This window comes from Convolutriloba macropyga, chromosome 4, assembly GCF_964194025.1.
Source record: "Convolutriloba macropyga chromosome 4, txConMacr16.3, whole genome shotgun sequence".
NCBI classification, from domain to species: Eukaryota; Metazoa; Xenacoelomorpha; order Acoela; family Convolutidae; genus Convolutriloba; species Convolutriloba macropyga.
This window is the reverse complement of record NC_134471.1, coordinates 26,911,305-26,928,624: the sequence shown is the minus strand read 5'-3', so window position 1 is coordinate 26,928,624 and position 17,320 is coordinate 26,911,305.

Here is a 17,320-nt window from a genome sequence, read left to right as displayed (position 1 = left end):
TTGTAAGAAGAATAATCCCAATAAAGTTCCTTTTGTTCCAAGAAGAGCTACGTGGCGAATTGCCTAATGCGGCAATGATCCTGGAATCCACTGTGTCCTTTTTGCAGATATCGTAGCTAAAAAACTGTGCCATCCGTGATCCGAATTCCTGATGATTAAAAGGAAAGAAAATAGCAGTAAAATCTATGTCCATATTAGCGGGCAATCAGGACCTGGCTTACTACATACACTGTCACAGGCCAGAATTTTAGTTTTACTGTTTGAGTACTGGTTACGATAAGACATTTTAGCAGCTTAGTGTTTGAGAAGTTGAAGAAAAAATAGGTAAAGAAAACTAGCAATCAATTTTTGTAACCCTTGCTTATTTATCAAAACCTAAACTCTTTGATTCTTCTCTAGATTTTTGAATTTAGTTTTTAAATTTCAAAACCCCCCAGTCATAAAAAGATTTATCATATGCAAAAATTTGTAAATTAACTTTGTAAATAAATGGTTAATAATGTATAATAATTGCAAAAATTTGTAAATTTTTTACAAATATTTGGATTAAATTTGCAAAAATTTGTAAACTTGAAATTCTTTTTTCGCAATTACTTGTAAATGCGAACATTGATTTGCAAATTTTTGTAAAACTGTAAAAAGAATTCGCAAATTTTTGTAAACAAGAAAAAAATTTGCAACTATTTGTGAAATAAAAAAATTCAAGTCTACTAACTAGTCTACTAAATTCTAGCGGCCACAATTTTTTAAAGACTGTGTCAATCAGGTCATTCAGTTTATGTTGACCTTTGGTTCTAAATGCGCTCTAAAAACTTTAATCTAAGCCTTACATTGTTTTTCAATAGAGGCATAGTGTTCGTAGTGTGGACTCTGTTAATAAGAAACAAACAATTGGAAGACTGACTTTTATCAGCTATCATCGGACTGGTTTTTTTAGAACTAGCTCTGATTTGTGATAAACTCATTCTTACGTAGGGATTTAATGAAACAACACCATCGTCTTGGTTTTTCAATCAAGGACTATTGTTCGTAGCGTGGGCTTTGTTAATGAGAACCAAACATTTGGAAGGCTTACATCAGTTATCTTCTGATTGATTAATGATTTTTTCTAGAACTAGCTTTTTTTTGATCAGCTCATTCTTGCGTGAAATTCAACGAAACAACATCCCAATTTAGATTAAACCGTTCTTTTTTCTTCATTATTATTCAATAGAGGCATAGTGTTTGTAGTATGGACTGTGTTAATAAGAAACAAACAATTGGAAGACTTATATCAGTTATCTTCTGATTGGTATTTTTTCTAGAACTAACTCTGGTTGTAATGAACTCATTCATACGTGGGGTTTCAATGGAACAACACCCCAATTTTTTTAAGAATTTTTTTTTCATCTTCTTTTTTTAATCAAGGAATATTGTTCTTAGTATGGGCTTTGTTAATAAAGGACAATTATTTGGAAGACTTATATCAGTTATCTTCTGATTGGTAAAATGATTTTGTAGAACTAGATGTTATTTTGATAAAACCATCCTTAAGTGCGATTCAGTAAAACAACATCCCCAATTTATTTCAAATCATACTTTTTTCGTCAACTTGATTCGACGGAGGCATAGTTTTTGTAGTAAAGACATTCCGATTAAGAAACAAACTATAGGAAGAAATGCTTGCTTACGTATAAAATTAAGTGACTGTTAATACATATCCAGGGAAAGTTTCTGAATAGATTATTACAGAAGCAGGTTGAATTATTTCAGTGAACTATTTTCATGTAAAAATGAAGGTAACGTTTTGTGCATTAGAAAAGATGAATTTTCATAACTGCTTCTGATTTCAACCCAATGTATTTTTTCAACTATTGGGTTTTCCCATTTACATAAGAAACGGTTTCAATAAATAGAAGTATAAAACTTTTGATTTTGAATATTGTTGAAAACTTGAACACCTTTTTTTCGTCATTCTTTTTCACTGGAGGCGTAGTGTTTGTAGTATGGATTTTGATAATAAGAACCAAAGAACTGGCAGAGTTGTATCTGTTATTTTTTAATGGTGAAACTTTTTTCTAGTACCAGCTCTTATTGTGATAAACTAATTCGTACGTCGGGATTCAATTAAACAACGCCCGCAATTTAAATGAAGTCACATTTTTTTATCTTGTTTTTCCAATCAAGGATTATTGTTCGTTGTATGGGCTTTGATAAAAGGAAACAAACATTTGGAAGACTTACATCAGATATCTTTTTATTGATAAATTTGTTTCTAGAACTAGCTCTTATAGTGATAAACTCAGTCTTACGTGCGACTCAATGAAACACACCCATTTTAATTTAAGTTGTAAACATTTGCCATATTTCTTCAATGGAGGCATAGTGTTTGTAGCCTGGAATCTCCTAATGAGAAAATTTGGAAGACATATCAGTTATCTTCTGATTGTTAACTTTGTTCTAAAACTAGCCCTGATTGTGATAAAATCTTTCTTACATGGGGATTCAATTAAACAAAACCCTTAAATTATTTTAAATCAAACTGTTTTCGTGTTCTTTTTTTCTATCAAGGATTGCTGTTCGTAGAATGGACACTGTTAAAAAGAAATAAATATTTGTTAGACTTATATCATTTATCTTCTTATTGATAAATTTTATTTCTAGAACTAACTCTTATAGTGATAAACTCAGTCTTGCGTGGGATTCCATGAAACATCCCAAATTAAATTACAGTCATTTATTTTTGTCAATTTTTTTCAATGGAGGCATAATGTTCGTAGCATGGGCTTTCTTGATAAGAAACAAATAATTGAAAGATTTATATCACTTATCTTCTGCTTGTTTTTTTTCTAAAACTAGACCTTATTATGATAAACTCACTCTTACGTGGTGATTCAATGATATAACACTCCCAATTTAATATAGATGATATTTTTTTCATGTTTTTTCAATGACGGCATGTTGTTCGTAGTATAAACTTTCTTAATAAGAAACAAACAATGAAAAGAAATTGCTTGCTTATGCATAGAATTAAAATGACTATATATACATATCCAGAAAAAGTTTCGCAGTAGATCTTTACAGAAACAGGTGGAATTATTTCAGTCAATTATTTTCTTTGAATATGACAAAGTCACTTTTTGTGCATCTGAAAACATAAATTTCATAACTGCTTCTGATTTTAAATCGAGTTTTTTTTCAACTATTGGTTTTTCCTACTTCTCAATAAAAAACTGCAAAAAAATAGAAGTTTAAAAATTTTAATTTTGAACATTATTAAAAGCTTGAACATCTTGTTTGTCATTGTTTTTCATTTGAGGCATAGTGTTCGTAGTATGGATTTTGTTAATAAGAAACAAATAATTGGAAGATTTTCGTCAGCTATCATCTGATTGATATGTTTTTCTAGAACTAACTTTGATTTGTGATAAACTCAATCTTATGTTGGGATTCAATGAAACAACACCTCCAATTTAAATTGAATCAAACTTTTTTCTACTTGTTTTTTAAATCATGGACTATTTTTCTTAGTGTAGGCTTGGGTAATATGAAACAAATAATTGAAGACTTATATCAATTATGTTCTGATTGTTAATTTTTTTTCTAAAAAAGCCTTGATTGTGATAAACTCATTCTTGAGTGGGGATTCAATGAAACAACACCCCCAATTTAATTTAAATCAAACTTTTTTCGTCATTTTTTTTCAATGAAGGAATAGTGTTCGTATATGGCTGTATTTAAATTGACTGTATATAAGTATCCAGCAAAAATTTTCTGTGTAGGCCCTAATAGAAGCAGGTGGAATTAGATCTTTCAACTATTTTCATGTAAAATTGATAAGGTGACCTTTTGTACATACGAAAATATAATATTTCATAATTGCTTCGGATTTTAACCCCACGTATTTTTGTATTTTCAGCTGTTGGTTTTTCCAACTTACCTATCGATAGAGTTCAATAAATGGAATTATAAAATTTTTGATTTTGAATATTGTTGAAAACCCGAACACCTACTAATTGTCAGAAATTTGAAGAAGGCAAACAATTCTTGTTCATACTTCTTGTATTTTTTTTCTGGAAAACTACATGTGCCCTAAGAAAAATTTTTTTTGTAACTGCAAGATTAGTTGATATATACACCTATTTGGGTATAAAATAATGATTGTGTTGAACTATGACGGCAGCATGAATCTCTGATAATGCGACATTCGCCTTGAAACTAAATTTCTTCAACAAAATCCTGATGAAAGAGATTCATATATATATATATATATATATATATATATATATATATATATATATATATATATATATATATACATATATATAGTGCTTTGTGTTAAAACAAAGCAACTTTACAAAAAAGAGCAATTCTAAGATATTCATTTTTAAAATATCCTGTTTTTGCACAAAATCGAAAAATAGAAGAGATCGAATCCTCCAAAAAAGTCTGACCTATTTATAAATTTAGCATAATTTTACGCTTTAAAGCACGTTGCTTTTATTGCAAAAAGTTTTTCAACTACCTTTTTGAAAATCTTTTGTTCGGCATGTAATCATGTTAGTTCTTCAATTATTTTTTTTCTTTGTTTTTGTATTTTGTACTATCAATTGTTCTCGATATACTAGTTCTACTCATCTCCTACTGATTTAACCTTAGTTATATGAAAAACTGCAGTGAGGTTACAGTAGTCAGTCGAAACAGAAAACAAATCAATTCGGTCTCAATTTTAATAGAAAACTATATAAATAAATCAAAAATATTAATTTTTGGCTGCTATGTATGAATTATGTTTTTAATGTTTTTAGCTACGTTTTCAGCTGGCAAAAAAAGCCACTGTTGCAAGATTCCGTGGAAAAAATGATGTGAACTATAGCAGAAAAAAACTAGATTAAAAAACTTTTCAAAATTTTGATTTTTCCTTTCCGAAGACCGTTGATCGTTATGGGTTCTCGCATTCATGAGTTGAAATTTTTAATTTCCGCGTTAAAAAAAGGATAAAATTGAAAAGGGGGAAAATAGCTCTATAAAAATTGTTATGACATGAATCCTTACATTTCCGGCAAACACTTATGCGCTCTGTTCAGTATTTTCATGTGAACAGTCCGTTGCTGAAATCAAAGTTAGGCAATGTAGAAGCCTCACTAATTGAGATTTCTGCCTTCGAGGACAAATATCCCAGACGCTTTTGACACTCAGGAAGGAAAGGCCATTTTAATCTGTCGAAGGTGCATTTTCGTTCACATCAAAGTTTGAAAACAAAAGTGGTCACATATTTACACTCTTTAGTTTTGATAGCATTAGTGCAAAGTAGAGAATTGCAATTTTTCACATGCTGATTTAAATGAGATACGATATCAACTTCCCCCTTTAAAATCCCCCCCCCCCCCGCATCTCTACTCTTGTTTCCACAATTTATACAGTTACCGCTCTTATTCATTTCCTCTCTCTCAATTCTTCCCTGCCCTTTTTCTTTTGGTCTCCACTCTAAGTACTACCTGTGCCCCGAGGGATCGTGGGTTCTTCAATGCCCAAGTGCAATTGTTGTACATCAACAGATTAGAAAGGGCCTTAACTAGCCGCGATTATTTTAGCCCAGCCTTACTTACCGTTCAAAAGTTACCCCCTATCACGTTAACAAAAAAGACCCGGGACTTCAGACTTCAAAATTGCAGTTAGCATTTTTCAGCCATGGTATGGTGGGTATGTAGGCTACTGTTTATATATATTGTTGTAAGTTGAGAAAAATTGGACTGGTTATAATTTATAACTATTTATAACTATGTTTATAACAGCATCACCTGCTGGCCACGGCGACCTTTCAAGTTGCTGCCCAAAGTTAGAGTGCTCTACCCTGCCCACCGTTTAACAACCCCCACCCCATTTACCCACACCCACACTCTAATCGACCACCCTATCCGTGGTCATGCTACCCTCATCCATGCGCGTTGTATGTTGCGTTGTAACCCCCAAGTGGGGATGTGACATATATTTCTGCATTTCTACACAGGAACCCTGCCTTGTAACACATAGACAACAACCCCAACCCTCTCCCCCTCCCCCAGTTTCCCCTTTGAAAAGGTGCCCTGATTAGATTAACCAGCGTTCTCCTCTGAACTCACAATCACGGCTGCCAGAGTCGATTAACTCGATCGGCGGCTAGTTGGCTATTGACATATCATTATTGTTGTTTGTTGCTCCCTTGATTTTATCGACTGCTCCCCTCTTTAATTCTTTCCCATTCTCAACAAACCGACCACACCACGTAAAACAATCTAAGCTAACACTTTTTAATTCTCTTTGCTATGATGCTGAATCTACCCCTCCCCCACCCACGAATAAGCGCACTTCTACAAAAATGAAATGCAAGTAACATTAACAAATTCACTTTCCGCCCAAGTTCTAACGTTTTCAAGTTTTTTTTCTGTATCCTTGTTTCCTCAAGGATAGAAAAAAAACTGCGTCATTCAAATTTTTGAGATTTTCAACTGTTCTTTTTATTGATAGCTTAAATAGCTTGAAAATACCATCTTATTTACTTGCTATTTAAAGCACACATTCAATTACATGAAACCCTTTTTCTATTTTTCAACACAGCACAATAACTTTCAACTCATTAGCCTTGCGATTTTTGCGGATGTATAACCGACCGGTTATCTGTTAGCTATAAGTAACCAGGAAGTTATAACACACAGTTTATCAAAAACCACAGCAATAAACGGCGTTTATAACAAAATCTAGATCTGTGTTTACCTGTTTTTGTCTCACTGTGCGGTTTTAATCTGCAGAATTAGGCGATTTAATCCCATTTGAGGTCGAAACTAACTCTCTATTGTGTATTCGTGACAAGTCAACAATAAACATTTGTTTCCCTAATTTCTTTCCTCCTCAATTTTTTCTTTTCCTTTTATAGCTCAAGCTATTGTTGAAATGCTGATATATGTATTACCACCTATATCACATTTGTTCACGAATTCTGCCATCTTCGTCCGCATTAATGGCTGAAGAATATTTGCATATAGCCAATTTCGCCTATCTTGAGAAATTTGATATCGTCAACTTATTGAGTTACAATAGATTTTGTACGACGAAAAATTAGTGGAATTCTTATTGTCTAAATTTAGTAAAATCAAATTTGTCTGGTGGAATTTTCAGGCCGAAAAGAGAATAATCAATTTCGTGCAAGGTTGAGACATCGCAAAATTAATTTCAATGCACCTACAATGAACGCCTATTTTAGAATTTAGCCGTTCATCCAGTTTAGTTGGCATTTTGTTTTCTACCAGCGGTAAGCCAATTTGATTTATACTTATTTCTAAATATACTACCAAAAACCATTATGGCAAAGTAAAGTAACAATTCATCACCTTAGTTTAGCTTCGAAGTTTGAAGCATCTGCTCTCAATTTTATGTATTTAAAAATATATAAGTAAAAATTGTTTGACATTCTAAGTACAACTTTCTAAATTTTGTGATAGCTATCAAGACTGTCGATCTAACAGAAAAGTGAGACAAATTAGGAGTCATAACTCACTAGCTATTGTAATAAATGATCAGACCCAAAAAATAGGGTTGGAAATTTCGTGACAGTAGGGCTGTTTTTGCTTAGTCTTTGTCTTTTTTGACTGACCCAAACACAATGCGCTGAGAAACAAAAGTATGGTAGAAAAGCTCTCAAAAGGTTAAAGTTGGCGAAGTGATTGATGATTTCTGTAGTACTCGATAACTGTTTTCTGATGAAAAAAAAGACGCTCAGAAAAAATAACAATTTTGTTTCTGCAAACTTTGTTTCTGTGGAGCAGCATTATGATTTTAGTCTGCAGTGCATAAACAGTAGCCTGTTCTCAGCTTTCTATTATTCCCCACATCTAAGATTGTTCATTTTTGAGCATAAAGACCCTTAGCACCTTTTTTAGAGCTGTTTTATATTGAAATATACGTTTTTCGACTGTCTTTTTTTCCTAATAAACTGATGAAAACCTATTTGGTAACATTTGATTAACTGGGTCCAAAATTGTTACAAAATAGTGCAATGCAGAAACCTCTAGTTTCCTACATTTCCCAAAAAACATCCCAAAATAAAGAAAAAAGAAAAAATCTGTGAAAAGTGAAAAAAGAGCAGATCTAAAAATGAAAAAATTTTACGGTTTAATTTTTCCATATACGACCAGAATTCAATAAGACACAATAAAGTAACCACTATTTGTCCATGTTATATCTTTCTTAGCGAAAATTGTCCAATTTATCGTATGATAGAAATAGGAAACCTAATATTTTGACATAATCTGTTTTTAATACTGTTTCAGAGCCGCATCAAAAGACATTTAATGCTCTGCGAAAAGCTCGGTTTTTCAAACCGAGTTGGACGATCAGTCAATTGGTTTTGAGGTTCTGAAGTAATGGTACACATAAAAATATAGCAACGTGTTCCTTTTCTTCTGTTTAATTATTGAATGTTTCTTGGAACATTCTCCATAGCTTTTGACCAAAAAGTGCACAAAATGTACTGATCTTTCGAAAACGTCAGTCTTTTTGAAATGTTTCGAATGTTACAAATGCTAACAAGAATCCTTCATCTGCAGCCAAAGGCAACAATTCTTCTCCAAACTTTCAATCGATCCAAAAACCAAAATTGATTGTAAAATGTGATAATAAAGGCAATTTTTTCTTAAAGCATTGCAGCAAAAAATCATCTAATATACAATTTTTGCTGGCTCGATTGTTCAGGAAACTATTTCGTGCACTTTTTTCAGGTCAATGATAGTAATAACTAAAATTTTTGCAAAACCCTATTCGATTTTTTTTTGACAAAATTTGTTTGTTTATTTTTTGAACTTTTTATATAAACTAACCAACCTAACCAACGTTCTCGCTTTTGAGGTTTTCCTTGTTGGCTTTCAAAAACAATTGTTTCAAATTTTTCACTTGAGTTTTGAGATTTTGTTTTTTTTTTTTGGACTTGAACGGAAAAAAAAGGTTTGATTTTCAAAAAGCTTTCGAAATGCGTTCTGGCAAAACTCATTTTAAAGTCTTTTACTTCTTGTTTGTGTATATTTATGCATTCGTTTGCTTGTAAGTTTTTTTGAATTAAGAATTTTTCAAATTTTTTTTTGAAGCAGAACTATATCTTATTTGACTTTGCTTGTTGGAAGTGCGGGTTTTTTTCATTCACGTCTTTGTTCTTAAAACTTCATAGCTATTAATGTGGATAATCTAAATATTTCCCATTGTTTTGAAAACTTTCAACCAAAAAAGTTGGGTTTTTTTACAAAGCTGCTATGTAACAAAGACAACTTTTATATGACAAACTTCCGCCATCGTGACTGACTATTTTTTGAAGATTAGCCTCAGTAAACGTTGTTTAGAAATTTCAGTCTCAAAATTGACTATAGAAGTCTTTTTTTTCTCAGGAGGAAACACACAGAATTTCCATCAGTTACTGATTCTGCAGCTAATTTTTTTTTTAGAGAATACGGCCAAACAATATTGCTGTTTTTCTACTTTTATTTTCAAATTTATTTTTAAAGACTATTTTCAAGCCTATTCCTGTGAAAAATGCATTTTTCTATACAAATTCTACCACAATTATAATAATTGAATTGAAGTGTTTACTGGATAAGTCCTATTTTTCAACGTTCGAATTCTCCTAAAAAGGGACAACTCAAGTTAAAAGAAAATTTCAGAAATTTAGGTTCAGATCTCGCACATTTATAGTTTAAATTAATCAGATAAAAGCAGCCTCTTTTGCGCCACTTGAAGGTGATAACTGAAAGGTGAACAGCTTTTGTAACTCTAATTCAAAACCTTAGCTGTCAAAGTGACAAAGTCAAATATCTATTGAGGTGACATCTAATTATCGGTCTCGCCTCAATTTTCTAACAACCCGCTCTCTTTTTGCATTCAAAAATTGAGAGAAGAAAACAAAGAAAACAAGTTATTTGTATGTTATTTGCATAATTACATCTTTTTTGACTTTGCTTGTTTGATGTGCGGGTTTTTTTCATTCACTTCTTTATTCTTAAAACTTCACAGCTACTAATTTAGATCATCTAAATATTTCCCATAGTTTTAAAAACTTTCAATCAAAAAAGTTGCGTTTGTTTACGAAGCTTCTATGTTACAAAGACATTTTTATTTGACAAACTTCCGCCATCGTGACTGACTATTTTTTGAAAATTAGCCTCAATAAACGTTGTTTAGAAATTTCAGTCTCAAGGTTGACTATAGAAGAAGTCTTCTTTTTCTTATAAAGAAACACGCAGAATTCCCATCAGTTAATGATTCTGCAGCTAAAATTTTTTAGAAAACATGGCCGAACATTTTTGCTGCTTTTCTACTTTTTTTTTCAAATTTGTTTTTAAAGACTATTTTCAAGCCTATTGCTATAAAAATTGCATTTTTCTTTACAAAATCGACCACAATTTTAATGATTGAATTGAAGTGTTTACTGCATAAGTCCTATTTTTCAACAGTCGAATTCTCCTAAAAAGAGACAACTCAAGATAAATGAAAATTTCAGAAAGGTGATAAACTATTTTTTTTTCTGAAAACTGAAACGTGAACAGCTTTTATAACTCCAATTCAAAGCCTTAGCTGTCAAAGTGACAAAGTCAAATATTTATCTCGGTGACATCTAAATATCGGTTTTGCCTCAATTTTCTAACGACTCGCTCTCTTTTCGCATTCAAAAAACGAGAGAAGAAAACAAGTTATTGTCGCCCTCAGTCACCCAATGTTTTATACATTGCCTGTAATCTAACGTGCCGCCTGCTCTGTAGGCCGTTGACTTTTAATCATTCACGCATGCGTACTACTCTTAAGTCCCTAAAAACGACAGCTATTGTGTGTTTCGCTCAAAAATAGCTGCTTGTCTTTTGTTTTGGAGGACTCTTTTTAGTCCATTTAAGCCATTTTGGAGATTCATTTGAGAACGGTGCCCAAAAATTAATCAACCTAAAAGCCTGAAATCGCATTCTTCTTTCAAGGGACTTCACTCCCTTTCCCTCTCACTATGACAGAATGATTTGTTTATTACCTGTTGTCCCCTTTCTACATAAAACGTATTCTGTTTAGTTTATTTTGTTTATTGGTCTATATGTATTTTGTTTATTCTCATCAAACATCAACGACTAAAGCTTTTCTTGTAAATGGCTGTTTTTTTCCATTTTTTATTACTGCAAGAAAATTGACATTGATTTTACTAATTGCATCAATATCTCAAGGAATTGAGGTGAAAACTAGGCAAGACCGGCTTAATTTTTCCATACGATTTCATCCGAAACTTTTGCCCAAAAAGTTCTAGGGGTAAAATATTGAAGCTGTTGAGATATAGATTGCAACATTTCAACAATGATGTATTTATCGAGCTTTTTGCACTGTTTAATTTTATTTAATTAAACCCTTTAAAACTTTGATCTAATTAAAGCTTTTCATCCTTTAAACTTTCATTGGTCAGATGTGTTTCCATATGCAGTGACACAAAGGCTCAACAAACAATTCAACACTTCCCTAGTCGGAAAAAGTTCATCTTGTAAGATCTTGTAGGGTTCTCGCAGAATCTTGCAAGACGATAAATCGTCTTACAAGGATTTCTTCCAAAATCTTCCAAGATCTGACAATATAAGTTTTTTCCAGCAAGATTCTTACAAGATAAACTTTTTCTTTAAAAAATCTTCCAAGATAAACTTTTTCTTTCAAGAATCTTACAAGATAAAATATTTCTTTCAAGAATCTTACATAATGAACTTTTTCTTTCAAGAATTCTACAAGATGGCTTTCTTTCAACTTCAAAATTGGTTTTCTGCCTCGAGCACCTATTTTTATGACCTATACTCGAAGAAAAAATCTAAAAAAAGATCTTGCAATAAAATATTTTTTGAAAGAATCTCGTAAGATCTTACAAGATAAATTTTTGGCCTTGACTAGGGTTGCCAAAACGTAAAATTTTTAACCAATATGTTTTTTGTGAAATCATTTGATCATCATTTAAACTTATAATATCATCCAAAGACATAAAATATACATATGCAGCTTGGAAAAAAAATAAATTGCTTCCTGTGGGTTGCTTCCTTTGGATCTATGAATGTATATCTATTCAAAACGTAAATAAAATTAGAAAAATTTTAATTCAGAACTTTACAATCTTACTCAGAACCTGGTATGAAGGAAGTTTGACTTCTTTCAAAAAATTGATTGCAAGATTAGTTACCTCAAAAGTATGCATTCCGCTTTGGGTAATCCTTTAAATTTTATATTATTGATTATGGAAGCAGAAGAGGACAATATCAGATTTAGAGGCTAGAAAATTTTCTTAGAATGAAATGATTTTTTTCTTTCTGACTCACCTTAAATTGAGATATACGCGCAATATCTCTGTGATGGTGTAATTGTGATGGAATAAGATAAAAATGCTCAGTTCAAACCGTCCTGTTAAAAGCAACAGTAATTTTCCAGAAAAATCAATGGCAAATTGTTTGTACATTAAATTGCGATACATATTACCAATTTTCAGCACTTCTTCTGATGTTTTTTTTAATAACTCAAATTTCTAGCAATTCTGTTCATTCAAAATGTAAGAAATAGAGAACATTTTGGCTCTAGTTTTGTCATTAAAATAAAGAAGTTAGCATTTTAGAGTTGAAGTTATTGTCCCGTTATGTAAATGATTTCCAGTTACAAAACAAACAAAGCTACAAAGTAGACACAAAACTTTTTTGTCCTCAGTTTATGCACGGACCTGGGAACATTTGTTAGGCAACATGTTATAACGTTTAGGACGTTGATTTGTCATTAATAAATCATTTAATTTCATTACTTGAAATAGAAAAGTTGTTGATTGATGATATAATGATAATGGATTTTAAACAAAATTACAAACTATGAGCAGCTAGCAACTAAACTTAAAATCAGGGTTTTCTCTCAGGATTTCCAGAAAATATTTTTTTGTTCATGGAAATAGATTCGTGTGGTTTTCAGTTTTCAAACAAAATTGCCCATAGGAGAAAAAATTTAACAGTTTTTTGAAATCATGGTAAAATTTATTGCTCTTTTCAGTTGACGAGTTGCATTTGGAAGTTGTGGATTAATCATTACCAATTTAGTTGGGAATTCTGAAAGGGTAAAACTGAGAACATCCAACAATTCATTTGTTTTTGCCATCTTTAGCCACACACCTGCATCTCAAGCTCAAAACTTTTATCAACATCAATTCTAAAGTTTTATTACCCAAAGTTTTTTTATTGAAGTTCCAGACTATCTTGATTTTTAACAACATAAAAATTTTATTGGTAAAAAATTGGGAAATTATGCGCTGGAAAAACAAGACATTTAAAAAATGACATTTTATTATATCGGTATTGATTGTCAATGTTTTTGGAATCTATGATTCTAACAGGAGCTTTCTCACAATATTAAACATTTCAATCTTTTTTTGCAAATCCTCGCTTACTATGCAAAGACTTACTCTTCAAGGAGATCTCAAAAAGTGGACTACTTCAATTTTTTTTGTGCCGTTGTTGACTTATTGTGTGTTTCATTTTTTTCCAAACTATTACTTTTTCTTGGACACTCCCATTGTCCATTTTTTGCAATAGTTTTTCCAGTCATCAAAGAGAAATGACGTTGAGCTCGATGCTCTTTTTGCTGCTTTATGCTTCAGGTCTCATTTATATAAAATTTGCATAAAAATAATTTTTGTCAGTTGTCTTACTTTATCTCACCTTAATTTTGTATAAAAACTTTTCACTTGTTTCAACATATTCAGAAACCAAACTGAAAAACTTCTGACCAATTTTAAATTTCTTTGCAGTTTCAATAAAAAAACTTCCGTAATTATTGTTTGCATTTCTAATTTTCTGGAACTAATTGATAATTCCATTAATCTGACCAAAATAATCAGATTTCTCCTTCATTCAACAAAACGGATTGAACTGTTTCAATGCGTCCAAAATTATTAACAAGAAGGTTTGTTAATGTGCGTACACACTTGACTCATTTGGCTGAACTTTTCAAATAATGAAGAGATAAAAAACATTCAGAGAAATACCTATCGTTCAATGGACTACTAATGGAAAAATAATGCCAAGTTAGAGGGCCTATGAAATTTTTTTTCGATGGGACTAGTAGAAAAGAAGATCAAGAAAATCAAGTAACAAACATTATTTAAGATTAAAATTAGATATTTAAAAAGTTTACGTCTATATTTCGAAACTAATAACAAAACCAAACTTGCATCAGATAAAACCTATGCAAAACTATGCAAAACTATGCTTAATTGGCTACCAAATGATGAACAGATAAAAAAAATTCAATGAAATATATTTTTCGTTAAACCATTATTAGAAAAAGAAATGCCACGCTAGAGGGCCGACTTGCTGTTAAGAAGACCACAAGAAAAAACGATAGAAAAAAAATCAAATAACGAACATTATCTACGACTAAAACTCGATGTCTATCTTTAAAAAAATCCATACAAAATCAAACTCGCATCAAATTAAAACTAATCTTCGTTTTAAAAAATATGGCACCTGCCCACAATCCGATTGGGAAACAGATCAACAAAAAAGGCAAAGATGTGAGAAGTTCAATAATAGGTTTTTTAATCAATTCAATCCAAAGTAATTTTTATCTTTAGATATTAATTGAATTCACTAAAATGTTTACTTATATCTCCATAGGAAGCAATTGAGACCTGACCTTATCCAAAGTACTTCATATGTTTACACCAAGGACGAACACAGGAAAAACTGAGAAATTCAAATAAAAATAAAGTTTGCGCGAAAAGGGCAAGGAAGCCATTAAAAACATGAACTTGTAACTATGATCTTTCAAAATTTCCAATGCGCAAAGTTTCAAAGCCAACAGGACGGTACCATTAATCTAATTGTTTGAAACGAAAACAAAAATCATTCAAAATGTACGAACATATAAAATTTTTAAACAATTTATGAAATCTCCTGGTAACAATAGTACCAAAACCGAGAAAAATTGGTTGAAGCTAAGGCCGGAATAACGATTCAACTACAGCTCAATAGAAACGGGTTTTGACCTGTCTTCGAAGAGTCTGAGCCGGACACTATTCTAAAACAACTGCGAGGCTCAAAAAACCAAAAAAATATTTTGGAAAAAGAACGTTTTCAAAGGTCATAACAGATGCAAGACTTCAACAAAAAGAGATGGATCATGTTTAAACAAAAATGGAGGCCACTTTCGATTGTTATTAATGAGAGCTAGTTCCAAGACTACATAATAAAAACAAAGGAAGGCGGAAAACACAACTTCACAAACAACTTTATCATACCACGGTGTTCAAGGCATTAAACTATATGATGTAAACTGAAAAAAAACTGTGAATCATCATTTGGACTCATCTCAACATCAAAGGGTCTTCTATATAAAAGGCCTAAGTAGAAATGTCTGGAAAAATATAGAATTCTCAAAAAACTTTTTGTGAGATTAAATAGTCGAAGCCATCGGCCAAAACATATAAATAACATATGAAAAAAGTTTTGAATCAACAAATATAGCTGAGACTTTTTATAAAAACTAAAAAAAAGACTCAATTTTCTAGTGAACTGTGTCTCAGCCCAAAAGCATAAACGTTTCAACAAAAAAATAACATATTCAGATACGCCTTTTAAAAACTGAGAAATTCAAATAAAAATAAAGTTTGCGCGAAAAGGGCAAGGAAGCCATTAAAAACATGAACTTGTAACTATGATCTTTCAAAGTTTCCAATTGCGCAAAGCTTCAAAGCCAACAGGACGGTACCATTAATGTAATTGTTTGAAACGAAAACAAAAATCATTCAAAATGTACGAAAATATAAAATTTTTAAACAATTTATGAAATCTCCTGGTAACAATAGTACCAAAACCGAGAAAAATTGATTGAAGCTAAGGCCGGAATAACGATTCAACTACAGCTCACTAGAAACGGGTTTTGACCTGTCTTCGAAGAGTCTGAGCTGGACACTATTCAAAAACAACTGCGAGGCTCAAAAATCCACAAAAATATTTTGGAAAAAGAACGTTTTCAAAGGTCATAACAGATGCAAGACTTCAACAAAAAGAGATTGATCATGTTTAAACAAAAATGGAGGCCACTTTCGCTTGTTATTAATGAGACCTAGTTCCAAGACTACATAATAAAAACAAAGGCAGGCGGAAAACACAACTTCACAAACAACTTTAACATACCACGGTGTTCATGGCATTAAACTATATGATGTAAACTGAAAAAAAAAGTGTGAATCATCATTTGGTTCTCATCTGAACATCAAAGGGTCTTCTTTATAAAAGGCCTAAGTAGAAATGTCTGGAAAAATATAGAATTCTCAAAAAACTTTTTGTGAGATTAAATAGTCGAAGCCATCGGCCAAAACATATAAATAACATATGAAAAAAGTTTTGAATCAACAAATATAGCTGAGACTTTTTATAAAAACTAAAAAAAAGACTCAATTTTCTAGTGAACTGTGTCTCAGCCCAAAAGCATAAACGTTTCAACAAAAAAATTAACATATTCAGATACGCCTTTTTCATCAATATTCACTTTCTTGACGATGCTTTCCTTTCAATTTTTGTTCATATTGCGGTAAATCGATAAAGAAATAAAAAGAACCTTAGAAATATGCAAATTTGATGAAAAATGAAAAAAATGAAATCTCGTAGTATCAAAACCAAGAAACCTTTAACTAAACAAGAAAAACCGTTACAAAGTTTAGTTGATAACTCACAGGAAATGGGTTTCCGTTTGTTTCAGGCGACTACAGCAGAAATTGAGAGAAATAAGTCAAAAATAATGTCAAGTTTCAACAATTCACCGACATTTTCTTAAGACAAAGAGGATCAAAGACATAACAGACATTTGATAACTTTTGAAAGCCTTCTCCAGGTTCACTGTTGCCTCTCAAAAAAGACCATTTGGATCTTGAATGGGGAGATCAAGTCACTGAACTACAAAAAGTTAAACAAATAAAAACAAAATATGAGAAATACTTAAAATTTTACGGAATGATTTGGTCAGAGCAACGAAAACCATAAACTTAACTCTGAAATCGTAATATAATTTCGTCGGGCCGAAATTTTTCATAAATCATTATCTATCAATAATTGAGCCCTGATTTGAAATTCTTGCAGAAATTTACATAAAAACCTTTATTTGTTGAAATCTTTTTTAAGAAAGCCGCTCCTCATTAAAATCTTCAAAAAAGTTTACCCTTAGCATCCACGGTGAGATCAAGATCAGCCCTGATATTGTCGCGCTTTTTAGAAAACCCTCAATTCTTCAAATGTTTTCGAAATAGATCAATTTTTGAAAATAATTTTTTTAGTGTATCGAA